This window comes from Malurus melanocephalus, unplaced genomic scaffold, assembly GCF_030028575.1.
Source record: "Malurus melanocephalus ecotype Western Australia unplaced genomic scaffold, MMel_1.1 scaffold_296, whole genome shotgun sequence".
Taxonomy (NCBI): Eukaryota; Metazoa; Chordata; class Aves; order Passeriformes; family Maluridae; genus Malurus; species Malurus melanocephalus.
The window spans coordinates 1-10,735 of record NW_026623528.1 but is presented as its reverse complement, the minus strand read 5'-3'; positions in this window follow the sequence as shown (position 1 = coordinate 10,735).

Genomic DNA, 10,735 nt, shown 5'->3' with positions numbered 1-10,735 from the left:
TAATATCCTCAAACTGTGCTGCAAGATTTCAAGTTTTCTGAAAAACAGTATTTCCCAAACTGTAAATTCCTATGTTATAAAAAAAGGTGCATGACCAAAGTCTTTTATGCAATTTATGCAGCTTGCTGATGAATCCATTTATTCTTACTCTTTTAAGTATTTTTACTGTATTTTTAAAGTATTTTTAAGTATTTTTAAGTGTATTTATTGTATTTAAGTATTTGTACTGTATCGTCCTTGCATTATACCATCTGTCTGCCTGACACCCTCTTTATCTGAGACAAAAACCTCTTCAAAGCATGGAACGTCTTTTTTATCGAGCATGGTAAAGAACAGAGCAAATTAATAGCCCTGAAGTGGTTGTTTGTGTAGTGTAGTTTAAAAAATCCTCCCAACCTTCTAACTAAGATCACAACCATCTGCTTCTTGTTTTAGGCAAGCATTTATTGAAATGAAATGATGACCCAATGGAAGAATTTTTGTGTCCTCCTGCACAATCATCTGCTTAAAAATTGGTAAGTGTGAGTTCTTGCAGAACCAAGGCCCCAGTGGCCATCTAATGTCTGTAAAGTAAATCAACTTCAGAGAGGAAAAAAGTGGGGGTTTGAACAATTAACTCTTCTGATTTGAGCACAATGCTTCTTTAAAGGACAAAACTCTATGCAGACTATTGCACTCAATTGAATTAAATTAAAATTATTCTTATTGCCATCATAGAAAAGGATTCCTGGGAGATTAGGATATATGTCAGTAGAAACCACAATGATATTCCCATTGCAAATACCAAAGGAAAGGGCCAGCCAGTGTTTAGAGACTATCTTTTTAGASACTATCTACACAAAAAGTATAAAGGATATTACAGATATTACAGCACAATCCAATGTCATAAATTACATGATCCCACTGTATCAAAATTTTTGATGATGTTCTCAAAGCCATCTGATTATATTAAAACCTTAATTWGTAGCAACTCTGACTGCTAGAGTGAGTCTGCAAATTTTCACCCCGGAGGCTCAAACACTAGGTGGGAAACCCACATAGCTGACAAATTAAAATACTGATCTTGTCATTTTTAAGTCAATTTCATGTGCTTGAGACAAGCTCTGATCCTTGGAAGTTGAAGAGATTATGAATGTAAGAGTTGAATTCTGAAGTCCTGGCATTCAAACTTCACGTTTTGTCTCACTAAGGAATTTAGGATGTGYTGCAAAGAAAAGCAAATGGTAGGCAGTGAGTATCAAAATTCTCTTTTATTGGTGGTGTAGTAAAGAACAGAGTGATTTATTAGCCCTAAAGTGGTTTTTTGTGTACYGTGCTTTAAAAAAATCCTTAAGATATTTTAACTTCTTCTATGGGAAATAATTCCAAGTGCTAAAAAATAATTGTATTTACTAAACTTTTCTGACCTAACATGCACTTTTAAAGAGGACATTATGAGCAGTAAACGATACAATGTTTGTTGTGCCACAAAATGTTGTATGTTGTTAAAAAAGACACAACTGAACATCCAGGAGGTCATTCAAGATCTTGTGTACTTTTTTACTTTTCTCTTTGCTTGAACTATGAAAACAAAACACCAAGTTTCCCTTTTAATATTTGGTAACTATTATAWTGGCTCTTGTTGACACCATGACATAAGAAGTTTAGCACAAATAGTTTTAAATAATGTTTATCTTTCAGACATTTACATTTTTCATTTTCATCCCAGATGAGATGGCTGCTTTTAAAGTGTGAGCAAAATCATAGCATCATCAAAAGCAGGGACACTGAGAAAATACTTTGAAAATCAATATTTTATGGRCATGGGTACAATAGACATCTAAAAAAAGCTCAGATGCTTAGAGTGGAAGAACTAGAAAATGTTGTTTTTAAATTTCAAAATGTAGTTTTCTTTTTATTATTAGAATATAAGAAAATGGGGAAATATTTTAAGACCTTTTTTTTTTTTTACATTTACCTGCTTTTCCTCATTCTTGTAAGTTAAAAAAAAATCTAACAATCTTCGAGCAGTTGTTATATTCCACCACCTCTGCTCTGGTTTGGCACCAAGCAAAATTTCACTCGTAAATTCTTTGCTCCCTTTCTCCATGAGCTATTCCCTCGTCCCCTGAATCCATGAGCAGGAGAGGGATGCTGGCACTAAGGAATGCCTCTTTACTGTTCTGATGAGGACAGCAAAGATTTGTAATTTAACAGAACCCCATCACATAGCATTTTATGCAACCCTTCACCATTAGCATGTAAAACCTTTTGGGAAGAATATCTTTCCCACAAAATGAGGAGCACCCCATGCAATCACATATTTGTGCATGGACATGGAGATGAGGGGATGTTTAAATGCTTCATTCACAGAATAASARAATCATAAAATCTTTAATGTTGGAAAARGCCACCCAGATCACCGAGWCCAACCTTTGACCAAACACCATCATGCCAACYAAACCACAGCACTGATTGCCACGTCCAGCTGTTTCTTGAGCAYTTCCAGGGATGGTGATTCCACCAACTCCCTGGGCTGCCTGTTCCAAAGTTTAAATCCCTTTCAGTGAAAAAACCCTTCCTGATGTCCAACCTGGACCTCCCCTGGYRGAGCTTGAGTCTGTATCCTCTTGTCTTGCCAGTTATTGAAAATTTGCGTTATTGAAATCTGGAGCTCYGAAATTTAGAGAACTATGGAGACTTAGGAAGAACTTGCCACTCCCCTTTCCACACCCCCAAAATGCACTGGATTCCACAGAAATAAAGAACAGGTTTACATACCCTGCTGCTGTCCTTCCTGGGGCCCCAGCCTTGCTTTTTAAAGAGASCGACCTGAAAGGAGAATTTCAGTCTCAGAAGTGGTTTTGTGCAGAACTCAGCAGCATGCTCACTCTCCTCAGCTGCCTCCAGTGCTTCTGTCTGACTCAGTAAAACTGAGTCAAAAAGGGGACAGCAAATGTCAGTGGGAGGGAACAAAAGGAACTGTGTGTGCTTAGGAAAACGAGCAGCGGGTCTAAGTGGTCCTCAGTTGTCAGCCATAGGTTTGGAGGTCTGGGAGGACCCTAGAGAGTACCAGTCTGATATTATAATCAATAAGATTTAAGGAGTTAAAAGATATTTTTAATTACCTATTGCAGTGACCATTATATCCTTCTCAGAATAATTTTCCTTGGTGGGAACTCAGTCAGCCAGAGGAACTGGGTGCCCAGCACATGCACAGACTGCTCAAAATAATTCTCCAAAGATGAAGTCCTGTCAAGACTGACCAAGAACATCAGTCATTTAGATGTTTGGGATGTGGTCAGTGGATAAAAAGATAAAGACAGATGCAAAACTGGTAAGATTTTCATATCTGCACCAAAAAGCAGGGGGAAAAAAGGTGAATTTTTCACTAATGCTAACTTTMATGAAAACATCCAGTACATAGCTGRTAGWCTTTTCTCCCTCTGTACCTCAAAATATTAGGCAATGAAGAGACAAACATTATCATAATTGTCCCTTATTATTGTTTTCTAAGGTGAGATGAGTTTGTGTATAAAATTACAGATTTAACTTATAATTTCATATACACATTGCTTTCATCATCAGTTTACAACTCTCCTTGTGACTGTTTTGAAAGTGTATTTAAGCCAACTTCTTTATGTGTMTATCCAGAGTCCAGCCAAGTGAACAGAGACTGTTTCATATTCATCTGACCCTGAGCTACTCTTCCTAAATTGTCAACTCCAGGTCTTCCTGCCAGCAGCTGGCAAAGTGCAGCACTCATAAAAATATCAGTAAAGAAATCAGCTGCAGGTACAAAGCATACGGGCATGAAAAAGCCACTGGGAAGGGAAACAAAGATCAGGAGGAGTTTGGAACCTGTGGTGGGTTGGCCCTGGCTGGATGCAAGGTGCTCACCACAGCTGCAGGGGAGAGAAAAYACGATGAAAGGCTCATGGGTCAAGATAGAGACAGGGAGAGATCACTCACTGATTCTTGTCACGGGCAAAACAGACTCAGCTTGGGGAAATCTGTTTCATTTATTACCAATCAAATCAGAGTAGGCAAATGAGTAATTAATTCTAAATTGTAAAACAACTCAGCCCACCCCTCCCTCCTTCCTGGGCTTAACTTCACTYCCWAATTCTCTGCTACTCTCCCAAATCCTCCTCTTGCCCAGTGACACAGTGTGACAGGGAATGGGGGTTGTGGCCAGTTCACCACACATTGTTTCTGCTGCTCCTTTCTTCTCAGGGAGGACTCCTTAGACTYTTCCCCKGCTTCAGCATGGGGTTGCTCTCATGGGAACCAGTTCTCCACRAACTTCTCCAGTGTGAGTCAGCATGGGGTTCAGCATGGTTGCTCTCATGGGAGCTTCAGATTGAGATTGCTCTCACAGGAGCCAGTTCTCCACAAACTTCTCCAATGTGAGTCCTTCCCACGGCTGCAGTTCTTCACAATTTGCCCCATCATGGGCCCCTTGCACAGGATGCAATCCTTCAGGAATAGGATGCTCCARTGTGGATCCACTGCAGGGTCACAAGTCCTGCCAGCAAACCTGCTCCAGCATAGGCTCCTCTCTCCTTCGGTCCACAAATCCTACCAGGAGCTGTTCCAGTGAAGGCTTCCCATAGGGTCACAGCCTCCTTTGGACACTGATCTGCTCCACTATGGGCTCCTCCACGGGCTGCAGTGGATCTCTGCTCTGCTGTGGCTCTCCATGGGCTGCCAGGGCACAGCTGCCTCACCATGGTCTGCACCACAGRCTGCCAGAGAATCTCAGCTCCAGCACCTGGAGCACCTCCTCCCCCTCCTTCTGCACTGACCTTGGTGTCTGCAGTGCTGTTCCTCTCACACCTTCTCACTCTGCTCTTCTCTGGCTGCATGTAGATCTGCACAGTAACATTTTTCTCCATCTTAAATGTGCTATCATGGACGAGTTACTGTCATTCAAAATGGTCTTGGCCTTGGCCAGGGGCACATCTGCTCTGCACCCAGCTGGCATTGGCTCTGTTTGACACAGGAGAAGTTTCTGGCAGCTTCTCAGCAGCCACCCCTGTAGCCCCCACTCCCACCAAAACCTACACAAACCTAATATAGAACTTTTGGGTTAGTGAGGATATTTTTGATTAGTCAGGCTTAACCTGACTCAGCATAGATAATCTCAACTAGGAGGACTCTCAGATTTCAAAATTTTTCTTGATTCAGGCCACAAGYTCTAGAACAAGAACTCCAATAAAGTTAAAGAAATCCTTTCTTTTTTTCTCTCCTCCTTCCTCTTTCAAAAACAGTTCACTTTTGATAACAAATGTTAGGAAAAGTTCTATGTCCTGGTAGTATTAAAGTTTAAATACATGATCTTTTTACCTCTGTAACTGGTCTTTGGCCGTGGCCATATTGTAAAAAAGGTGCATGGAATAGCTCTGAGCAAGGAGTTAGGGTAGATACAACAGCCTGATACCACCCAGCCATGCTGACAGGGCAAAGCTGAGCTGCTAAGATACAACAAAACACACAGAGAATTTGGGGACAGATAGGGCAGATGTGCCTCAGGATACCATTGATCCTCCTGTCTGCAAGGGCACTTCTGGCTCATGGACAGCTTGTCACCCACCAAGATCCCAGCTCCTTACAGGGAGAACCACTCTTCTGTCAGCCCCCAGCCTGTGCTGGCACTTGGGGTTATTCCTCCCCAGGTGCCCCTCTCTGCTTGCCCTCATTGAAAACCCTCACAGCTCTTGTGTGCAGAGCCAGATTTGTGCAGGAGAGACGCCGTGACACCTAACACACTTCGTGCCTTGTGGTTACAGCGGTTTCCTTCAGTGAGCACCAAACTGAAGGTTCTCAGAGCGAGGAAAACAAAGCACTCAGGTCTTCCACTTCCTTTAATGCCCTCAAGTGGGTGATAGCATCAGAGACCTCTTCTTTCCTTGGCTAAAGTTTGRAAGAATATGCCCATGGCTAATATGCCCTGACCTAAACTTGGAGAGAAGGGCTCCATGAAGGCTCCCACGCCTGGGGCCACATTTTTTATGCTGACCTCCCCAATGCCTGCAGTTGCTGTGCAATTGCTGCCTAAAACCCACTGAAATTCACCTGAATAGACAMACGTGTCTCAAGCTCATTCTTCAGATCTTGGGTCCATTCCAACCATCCAAATAAGTCTCCCTTGTGTAGTCTTCTTTTATTTCCAGGTCACAGTTCTGTAGGGAAATGAGAATGRTTCTTACTTCTTGGATGAAGTGCAGAGCAAAGTATCATTGTCTGATGCCCTAGTATCATTCTTATTTCAAAAATCATGGGTATCTTTCCCAGAGGCTGGTGATATACATTGACTGAAGGACTATTTGTATTTGGTGCTTGGTAAAATTTCTCAGGGAAAGAAAAAAAACAAAAAACCAAAGACCTTCAAAGAGCATCCTTTTCCTTTTAATCTAACAGAAAGCCTACAGACAAGGAGTTTGTAATATTTATTTAGGCCATAAAAAAGAACTTGAAAGATATATTGCGAACAGTAAGCCTTTGTTCTTAGACTGGTCAGATAAAGGCCAACTGCTATTGTGAAAATTTGTATTGCTGCTGTTATCTGATTAGATCAAATCTACTTACTGAAACAAAAATAAAGCTCCAGGCTTTTGCCTGAGGCTTTAAGCCGTTGTAATATATGCACTTGTGCTCATAAAAACCTGTGCAGTGTAAACACACTTTYTGTCATGGGGCCCCGCCAGCCAATTACAACCTAAAAAAGAAACTATTTAATTCATCGGATGATAAATGGATGTGCCCCTTTCCACCCCCTCAGCCTCTCCCTTAAGTTGCTGGGATGTTAAACTGAAATACAGCATATTTCCTTTAAAATCAGGAAGCATCCTACAAGGCAMGTGAGCACTGTGAGAGTTCTTATCATTGATGGAGAAAAGCGTAAGTCAATAAGGCATTTAATGACCTGACAGAGCAGAGGAACCATAAAAGCCAGCACTGGCTTGGGTGCAATGATCTACTTCCTGTTTGTATTTATTTATTTGTTTTGATAYCCCATCAGATTACATTATGAGATGCAAACACACAAAGACAGATGTGATTCCTCTCATGATAATGTAACAATTCTTTAAAAGACCGCAGTCTCCAGAAGGATAGGAAAATAAACTTGAAAATATAGACCAAAGCACCTTCTGGGCTATTTGTGTGGAGGACAGGAGTAAGTTGGAGAGGCAGAGGGAAGGTGTCAGCCCCAGCTCAGCTATTTTGAGCCTCTAGCACTGTTTTGAGTGTGTCCCTGTGAACAATGTCCCTGCTCCTGTCCCTGCCCAGGAGCCAGCTGGGCTGGCTGTCCCAGCACTGGGCACTGGTCCATGAGGCAGCCCAGCTCTGCCCTGTGTCTTACAGGGTGTCATGGAGGCAGAAAGAGCCTCAGCTGGGCCTCAGAAGAGGACCAATAACCAGTCTTCCAGGTCCTAAGGAAATAGGGCTTAGTGAGGACAGTGAAGATTTGGAGGTTTGGAAGTTTTCTGTTTTGTTTTTTTTTTGCAAGTTTTTGCCGCTGTTGTTTCCCAGTAAAGATGTTCGCTCAAAGCTGCACAAAGCACCTGTGGACAGTCACAGTCACCACTCAGGTATTCTTACCTCACATCCTGAGTTCATGTTTTCCTTATCCTTTCAAAGCTGTCATGTGAGAACTGCCTGATCTACACTAGAAGCCACCCTGGGAAAAAAAAAAAAGTTTCCTTCCTGTTAGTTTCCCTTCCCTCTTTGCTATAACTTCGACTGTGTTTTTCACAAAGTGGATTTAGCCCAGGGACACAATGTCCTTTTTTTGTGCTTGCAGGATAATTAGAAGCAGCCAGGATTTAAGCTCTCACCTGGAAAAGATCRAAGTGATAATAGGAAAGGAGTCTTAAGAAAGACAGTCAAGTTTTAAGTCACATGAAGCCAGCTTTCACAGATGAGATGGAAATTCTTCAGGAAGCAGCGAATTCTTGAGGAAGTGGAGAAACAGCATCCAGACTGTAACTCCTGGGGTCACAAGCAGAGCTCTGCACAGCTCCTTTTAAAGCTCTCACCTTTTTATAAAGCTCATCAGCGCTGTCCTGCCTGTCCTGCCTGAAACAGCAGTCAGGCATAAAACARTGTAATGGTTTGGAAGCCTGAAGCTGGCAAAGATGAGCAACAGTGGCCAGTCAGAGGGTAAATGGCATGGTTACCACTCCTACCACTTCTGGGACCAAATCTGGGCACATTATTTATTAACTATTAAAAAAGTACAGAAACAGATGCCTGAATATGTGGAGCCAAATTGAACAAATTATAACAGAGGTGTTTGCTTTTGCAAGTATTTTTTTTTTTTTGCAAATACATTATAAAAAATCAATCAAAAGATAACAAGCTGCAAACATCCACTGACAAAAGGACCATAAATACAATACAAAGAGTCATAAAATTTGGCCAGCTTTTAAGTGAAATTAGGAACCTGTTCCAAACTTTCCTGGAATGGAGATGTTTAAATTTATTTGAAATAGGCTTTAGATCTGAATTAATTTGAGTTTGCTCTGGGTGGTGTAGGAGAAAAATGTGAAAATTTCGCTCACTGGTGTGGCTGACAAAATTCTGTACTGCAGAGCCTGTGATGCAATGAAGACCTACCAAGTGAAGAAGGTAGAAAAGCATCTGGGAGCCTTCCTGAAACCATTCCTGTGGGAAGCTCTTGGTGAGAGAGCTGTTCCATTAAGTCCCAGCACGGCAGAGCATCCTAGGGCTCACCTGCATATATATCCCAGATCAACTGCTTCTCTACTGATTATTCTTACACAAGATGGTCCCAACCCAACCTGAAAAGCAGCTGTCACATAGGCTGAGCTGCAGGCAAGGCATTTAGAGTGGAAGCAGGAGACTGAATCACACATCCCATGCAGGGCATGTAGAAAAACACACTCCYGATTTCTGAATCCATAAAGACCTGCAGTCAGACACCATGGGACTGCCCAAACAGAAAACTCATGCAGGTTGTATTTTAAATTCTGACCCTACCCAGCTCTTTCCAGAGAGAAAACCAGCTATGTCTCCATTTAACACAATAATCTACCAAGTAAACAGCTACAGCCAGCTCTGTTTTCTGCACAATGCAACACCAAGCCTTTAATCTCACTCATCCCCACTAACTGTGGAAGCACTGGCTATTTTGGACAGGAGGCACTCTCCTCCTCTTCTGCTATAGCTCTTCCAACTGAGTGAACCATGTTCAAGATTCTCCAAATCAAAGRCATGTTTCAGCCTAATGAGGGGTTGGGGATGCTTTGTATGGGTCCAGGAGAGGGAAGGGACTGCTCTGGGCAGTTTCCATATTCTGACAATGTGCTCAACCCAGAAACCACCCTTAGAGAACACTGGGGAGGCCCTTCTCACACTCCCTTCTAGTTCCTGTCTSTCACCACCTCACTCAGCTCCTTAAAGTTCTTGCACAATGCCACAGCTTCACAAGGAGCCTGGAGGAGGCCAGAATTAWCCTGTTGCCAGCTGGGAGGAAGACACGTGTCTCATGCACCTTGAGGCTGAGATCTCATGGACTGAACTCTCCCATGAGCTGGGTGAACGCTCCCAGCCGTAAGCCACGGAATTTAAGAAACACATCAACAGTTCATCTCTCCATTTGAAAACACTGCTGTGTTTTAGGGTAGGTCTGAGCTAGAAGCCTGCCTACCTGACAATAGCTATGCCATGCAGCCAGATGAGATGCTGCCCAGTCAGCCCTGCCAGGCTTGGGGACTGCTGGGTGTCTGCAAAAGCAAAACACTTCGTGCTCGAGTTCTCGAGTGGAGCAGTGCAGGGTGGAACCGCTGATACCCCACAAACGGGACTCTTCAGAGGCCAGCAGCAGATGCAGCCGTGTCTCACCAAGTCTCACCTCCGATGCGTTTGTGCTTCCTAGGACTTTGTACCCTTTCGGGGCTTTGTACCCCACTGACCTATTTTTTTCCTCCATAAAATGAGTGTTGTCTGCCTCGGGGTGGGGGGGAAGTGAATGAATGCTCAGTTACGTAGCGCTTCAAAATATGCAAAATGCAGCCCTGCTGCCAAAACACCCTCCAAGGGGTGGAGAACCTTATTTCTTGGCGGCTGAAAGGGAGAGTGGAAAAAGGGGAGGTCGAGGGCGGTAAGGAAGGGTGAAGACTGACCCTTGGAGTGCCGTGGGCTGTGATGGACCCGTGTAAAGCTGCCGCTCTCTCCCGCGGCCGCCGCCCGCAGYCCGGCCCCGTGTCCCRGCGCCGCCGSCRGCGCTCCCCGCACGGACCCGGCCGGGAAGAGCCGCCCGGTTCCGTGTTCCCCGCCTTGACCCTGCCTGTTCCGTGTTCCCCGCGTTGTTCCCTGCCTGGTTCCGTGTTCCCCGCGTTGTTCCCGCATACACACCGGCCGGCTGGAGCGGGACAGCGTTCTTCACCTGCCAGGAATGCCCGGGGCGCGGTGCCGGCGGGGGAAGCGCGGTCCCCGGGAGATCGGGAACGAGCTGTGGAGCTGAGCTGAGCTGCTCACTCACTCGAGGCGAGGGTAAACAAAGAGCACAGCCAGACAGCTGCGGGGCCGCAGGGGTAAGGAGTGGAGGAAAGTGGTGATTGTKTGGATATGGAAGGCGGAAAAAAAATTAAAAGGCAGAATCCTCAGTGAAGAAGCACTGGAAGGTAAATTCCCCAGCAGAATGGAAATCTTCCCTGGTTTTCCAAGATCAGCTGCTGGATACCGAATTCTAGGGCCCCAATAAAAGAAGAAAGTGAAGTACTGGAGA